The sequence below is a fragment of the Chiloscyllium plagiosum genome, unplaced genomic scaffold (assembly GCF_037043375.1).
Source record: "Chiloscyllium plagiosum isolate Xiang-an unplaced genomic scaffold, Cpla_swu_hap1 HiC_scaffold_38, whole genome shotgun sequence".
In the NCBI taxonomy this organism is placed as follows: domain Eukaryota; kingdom Metazoa; phylum Chordata; class Chondrichthyes; order Orectolobiformes; family Hemiscylliidae; genus Chiloscyllium; species Chiloscyllium plagiosum.
Window position 1 is genome coordinate 16940183 of NW_028270176.1, and position 6561 is coordinate 16946743.

General features: G+C 40.7%; 1 pseudogene; it reads left to right on the forward strand.

Annotated features, from left to right (window-relative positions):
- The first annotated feature begins 1679 nt into the window (after nt 1-1679).
- LOC148139006 (putative G protein-coupled receptor 139) lies at nt 1680-6358 on the forward strand (annotated as a pseudogene).
- The last annotated feature ends 203 nt before the right edge of the window (nt 6359-6561 follow it).

The following is a 6561-nucleotide window of genomic DNA, read 5'->3' on the forward strand; positions in this document are numbered from 1 at the left end:
TTGTATTGTTACAAGCAAAACAAACTCACCCCGTTTAACCTTATGTCATATCAAGAACCTCCATGCTAGGCACCATTCAGATAAATCTCCTTTTGTACATTTTCTGGCACAAACACATCCGCTTTGTCATGTGATGATATATGAAATGTGCTTAGTATTTCAGTGCTGACCTAATCAGTGTTGTGTACATTGTTATGGACCAGGCCAAACTCACTAAAAACATTACAAGAAGGTAGCCCAGTCTCTAGCTTTTCTCGATGTTTTAAGAAGATGCATGGCGGAATTTCTTGCAGTGATGCAGCTGGTCAAACCATTCAGTTTCAAGGAAAACAATTTTTTTTTGGAGACTGCCAAATTACAGACCACGCAAGCAAACTCGAACAGAATTTACAATAACAATGATTTGAAAACCTGACCAACATAATATTGCCCGCAATTTAACAAAGAGCTCTTCCGATTTCCTACATCTTCCCATAAACACACCACTTGGCAAACAGATAAATTCAAACACAGGTTCGTACAGGGGAGAGAGATTGCAGAGACGATCAACCAGGGATCATTGGCTGAAAAAATTTTCTTTTTTTTCTTCCCAGCAGCTTCTCTGGGTACCCAGCAACAATTAAACCAAACTAGAAGGCATTGCGAACCGGGAGAACTGGCAACTCCCCTTTCATTGTACACTTTTTTTGAAGCAAGCCAAAAGGCCCTTTCCCCTTGTTGCCTTAGACAGTATCTGATAGCGATAATCAAAGCTGTTTATCTCAGACAAATCGGAACCTCTTGCCTTTGACAACCACTGTTGAAACAAATCCAAGGACAATGTAATCTTGTTAAGGGAAAGGCATCATCACAACATTTCCAACATAATTTCCTAGCTGTTGTATATGACTAAGAAACCTAATTGTCTTACAGCCTTCTGAACCATATTACCTTTCTGTCCTGCTACCTGCAAAATTCTTTGGACAGATTATCTTCATACCTCTTCAGGGCTCTGTCATTCATAACGTAATCATTTCAATGACGCTTAAGAATGGGCAACAAATGGTCTCCAGCCATACCCACATCCTAAAAATGAATTTTTAAAGATGATATGTCGAACTTTAACCAAAATGCCCCCTCACTACATTTCGCTACTTCCTAAACAAACTACATAAATTTAGCATAGAAATGCATGTCGTTTTTCATTTATACACTCAGGTTCATCCAATCAGCTTTTTTTTTTGTCTATTCTTTCTCTCTAAATTTCACACGCCTTCAATGTGAGACTGGTTGTATTGTAAACCTTCTGTTTATCGCTTTCATTTTCCGAACAGTGTGTAAAATTTGTAATGATCCATGCATCAACTATGAATCTCAAATCAAAGGAGGACAGAGAAATTATAGTTGGAAGCTTTGTCATTTCCAAAAGTCATTTCATTACCCACTCACGCAAAACCCAAATGGACTTCATCACTTTTTTTTTGTAACGTGTAACAACGAGTACATGCTTAAAAGGTGCGTATCTAAACTTGTTTATTAAGTGACTATAATTAGTGCAATTAACACTGGAGTCTAATTGTGTCCCTGGAGGCTTTACTCCCTCTATTTCTGAAGGTCTCCCTTCAATACATAACCAATAATTTCGACTCCAAACCTGCAAGGAATTAGAGAGAGGAAATATTGATTTCAATGGCACAGCAATGGCGCAAAGATTGGGGATAGATTGGGATGTCACAACAATTGCTAGACTACTAGAAGCAACAGATTGGACTATCGTAGAAAGTAATAAGAATCCGATTAAAGCTGATTGGAATGTGACAACAATGAACAGAAGTTTCGGCATGGCACTTTACCATCTTACTATCAGCTACAATGAACCACCTTTAAAAAATCGAATTAAATATGTGCTTCGGGTTGTTCAAGCCATTTACTATCCCATCCTCGCTATCGTTGGTGTCACTGGTGAGTGTCTGTGTCCACCTAGATAGACTCCAAGCCATGCTTACCTAATGTTATAATCCTTGTCAGGTTACAATAAAAATTCCCAGCAATTTTCTTCAGTTCCTCGCAAAAGTGCCCTTCTTTTTGTCTTTCCAAACCTTCAGCCTTAAGGAGGCGGTTCAAAACTTTGGAGAAGCTTTGCTGCTACAATGGTTTCCCGGCACGGTGGCACAGTGGTTAGCACTGCTGCCTCACAGCGCCAGAGACCCGGGTTCAATTCCCGCCTCAGGCGACTGAATGTGGGGAGTTTGCACATTCTCCCCGTGTCTGCGTGGGTTTCCTCCGGGTGCTCCGTTTCCTCCCACAGTCCAAAAATGTGCAGGTTAGGTGAATTGGCCATGCTAAATTGTCTGTAGTGTTAGGTGCAGGGGTGACTGTAGGGGAATGGGTCTGGGTGGGTGCGCTTCGGCGGGTCGGTGTGGACTTATTGGGCCGAAGGGCCTGTTACCACACTGTAAGTAATCTAATCTAATTCTCTTGTTCATCAATCTTGCCGACCGGCACCTTCAAAATTTTGTTGGAAAATCTCAACAGGTCTGGCAGCACCTGTAAGGAGAGAAAAGAGCTGAGTTTCGAGTTTCGAGTCTAACTGGCCCTTTGTCAAAAGCAGTTACATCATGATTACATTGTTGTAAATCTGTCTGGGGCACTCTTCTCGTTAGAAGTCTTCATAAAGTTCTGCCCATCGAAACTTGTGATTCCCAAGCCCACCTTAAGCCAAATAGGATTCTTTGAAGCATCAAACTTAGGTTCATGAACGTACCTTGGCACTTGTCTGGCAAATGATACAATGAAACTATTCACATTCCTGTGATTGGATCCGTTCACAACCGCAACAGTTCTGGAGTCACTGGTCTCAAAACGGTAACGCTGTTTCTCTCACCACATATGCTGCCAGATTTGTTTTATTTCTCCAGTAATGTATGTTTTGTCTCGGACCGCAGGCGTTCACAATTCTTTGTTTTACTGATTATGAGCACAATAGTTCAAGTGCTGCCCAATTAACAAATGAACGGGAGCTAATTTGAAGTAAATAGGGAGGACAAGTACATGGTCTCTGAACTGCTCAGCTGGTTTGCCAATACGATTCCAATACCTGCACATAGCAGAAGAGCAAAATCGAAGGTGAATTCCACTGAGAATAAAGGTTCTACAAGATAATCAGAGGGTTAGATAGGGTGGACAGGGAGAGCCTTTTTCCAAGAATGGGGACGGCAAACACGAGGGGACACAACTTTAAAGTGAGGGGAGATAGGTATAAGACAGATGTCAGAGATAGTTTCTTTACTCAGAGACTAGTAAGGGTATGGAATGCTTTGCTTGCATCGGTAGTAGATTCGCCAAGTTTAAGTGCACTTAAGTCGTCATTGGACAGGCAAACTGTACATGGAATAGTGTAGATGGGATGGGCTTCAGATTAAGTATGACAGGGCGGCGCAACATCGAGGGCCGAAGGCCCTGTACTGCGCTGTAATGTTCTATGTTCAATGTTTTCATTGTGTTAGTTCTTCACATGCAAAGGCTGAAGTAGAAAGATTCTCGAGCAGCAGGGGAATCTGCTGCAAAACCAAAAACCCAAATGGACTTCACAACTTCGTTTTTTTGTAATGTGTAATAAAGAGTACATGCTTAAAAGATTCCAGGAAAGGACAAGAAATTGGACGTTAGAAAAATGGGATCAGCTATCATACCAGTTAATGGGAGAACAGGCTCCATATTTCCAACAAGCTAGTCTTGTTCCCACTTCTTATTGGTTGATGGTCTCACATGATTTTTGTCAGTTTTGCGGGAATCCCAATCACGTGGGAGTAGTGGTTAAGCAGATTAAGTACTTTTATGTGGGAACAAAGTGATCCGACTTGCTTGCATTAGGTGAGTCCCCAGTCTCTCTGATAAGAAGAAATTAGATTAAGAACGCATGGTTAAAACGAGCTAAATTATGAACAAACACGCCTAGCTGTAATCATTGGTAGCAGTAGAACGTTTTCATAATTACAAATAATGTAAGAAATCTGTGGCTAATGTCAGTTAATTCAAATACACACATGAATTTGGCAGATTTACTGAACATTTCTCATTTGCTGATGTAGCAGTAAAGATGGCAGGCAATAGACAAGTATCACTTTCCTACAAACTGCCAAACCTTGGCATACATCCTCTGAAATTCCAGTCGGGATGTTAGCTTTTCTGATGATGGCTTCGCCCTTTTAATGCGCTTCAGTTTTGTAATTCTTGCTATGCTTTCCCATCAATGCCATTTGTCAATTAGTGTTCCTTAGTTTGCATTAGGCAATGGTCTAATCTTTCCACATTACACAAGAGTTTACCGATATAATGCTGCCATTGCTGCTCTGATACATTATTGCAGCATTTGGTCCTCCTTATTCAAAGGCCAATCTTTGCACTCTTTACACATTTTCAATCTCAATTTAGTTGAGCATTTAGGGAAGCGATCTCATTTCAGAGGGACGACAGGGGATGATTTAACCTGAGGATCACTACGTCTCAGACTAGGGAAGAGGTCGAGAAAAGAGAGTGCTTCACCATAACCTCAGAGACTGTGGGAATTGAACACATGTCATTGACGGTAATATACTAGAGCATTGCCTTCCCTCATATTTTTATTTTCCAAAACATTAACTAATTTGGCAGGATTCTCTGTAACAGAGTAATGGGTGTCTCTACGTCTGAGCCCCAGATTGAAATCTCACGTGCTTCAGTGTTGCATCATAACCATCCATTATGGCAAGTATTTCAACTGAGTATCATTAACACACCTTTAAAAAATGGGGACTCTGCTTATTAGAAATTCTGTCCAGCAGAACTAATAGAGACAATACTGCCTTTATTGCATTTTGGGTCTCCCTGCTATAAGAATGATGTTGTGAAATGTGAAAGGGTTCAGAAATGATTTACAAGGATATTGCCAGGGTTGGAGATTTTGAGCTAAAGGGTGGGGCTAAATATGCCGAGACATTTTCCCTGGACTATCGAGCACCTGAGGGGTGACCTTTTTCGAAGTTTCTAAAATCTTGAGTGGCATCGATCAGGTGAATAAGCAAAGTTTTTTTTTCCCCCAGGGGAGGGAAGTCTAAAACGAGAGGACATAGATGTATGGTGAGAGGGGAAAGATAGAAAAGGGACCTAAGGAACAACATTTTAAAACAGACGAAGGTGCATGAATGGAGCAAACTGCCGAAGGAACTGGTGGAGGCTAGTACAATTACAGCATTTAAAAGCATCTTGGTGGGTACATGTATAGGACAGATTTAAAGAGAGTGTGGCCAAATGCTTGCAAATGGGACTAGATTAATTTAAGATATCTTGTCAGCTTGGATGAGTTTGCCAAAGGTTCTGTTTCTGTGCTGTGCAACTTCATGGCTCTATGACTCTATGAATTCTTCCTGAGACAAAATGGAGGCTTTGCTCCCAGGCTTCTGCATAATCTCAAGGTTTTTTTATCCTCTTCTTTACAGTTAACGTTGTGACGATTGTCATCCTGTGTCAGGAAAGTGCTGTCTCTCCACATGGTGTTCTCGTTACCTGGTGTCCATGTCAGCGGCAGATTTACTCGCTATTATCCTAGATCTGATACTGAGACATATTCCAATTGTTTTTAAAAGACAGTTTATTTTCCTAAAGTTTGTGCCTGTGTGTAATATCCACACTGTCCTGCTATATACAGCTATTGATTGTTCTGTATGGTTCACTGTTGCTTTCACCTTTGATCGATTTGTAGTGCTTTGTTGCAGCAAGCTGAAAATTCGATACTGTACAGAGAGAACAGCGGTTGTAATCTTAGGATCACTGACACTTTTGAGTGGTTTGAAGAATATTTTCTGGTATTTTATGTTTACAGGTTTGTATCGGCTTCATAAAGAGCCCTGGTTTTGTTGTGCATCAATAGGTGTTCAGTTCACTTTGGTCTGGGGCTCAATCGAATTCGTCCATTTTATCCTAACCCCAATTATCCCATTTGTCCTTATTCTGCTGCTAAACGCTTTCACAGCTAAACACGTTTTAATGGACAACAATGTTCGTAAGAGACTCTGGACACACACACACACACATAGGCAGCGTCAGAGACTCACAGATAGAGAGCAGAAAAAGATCCATAGTTTTACTGTTTTTTATATCTGCTAATTTTATCCTATTGTGGTCACCGTTTTTGATTTCTACATTATGGACGCGCTTGCAGTTGTTGGATTAGGCTGTATGGATAAATCGTTTTTGGCGAGATATTGGCTTCATGCTGCAGCTTCTGAGCTGTTGCACAAACACTTGCATTTATGCTGTCACACAGAAAAAATTTAGAACGCAGTTGAAGAATAGTTTTAGATTAGTGTTTACTCCAGAAGTCCAACCTATTCAATGTTAGAATGTATTGAATCATTGAGCATACCGAGCATTTTCTGATTGCACTTAACATTGGCTTTGCTACACAGTCATCTCGAGATTTTTATTCGTTAAAATGTCATGAAATGTTCACGAACGTGGCTGGTTAGTGGGGTGTAAGATCTGATCCCCACTGTAGTTGAAGAAAGAAACTAATACACTCGTACCATGATGATAAGAGCAAAC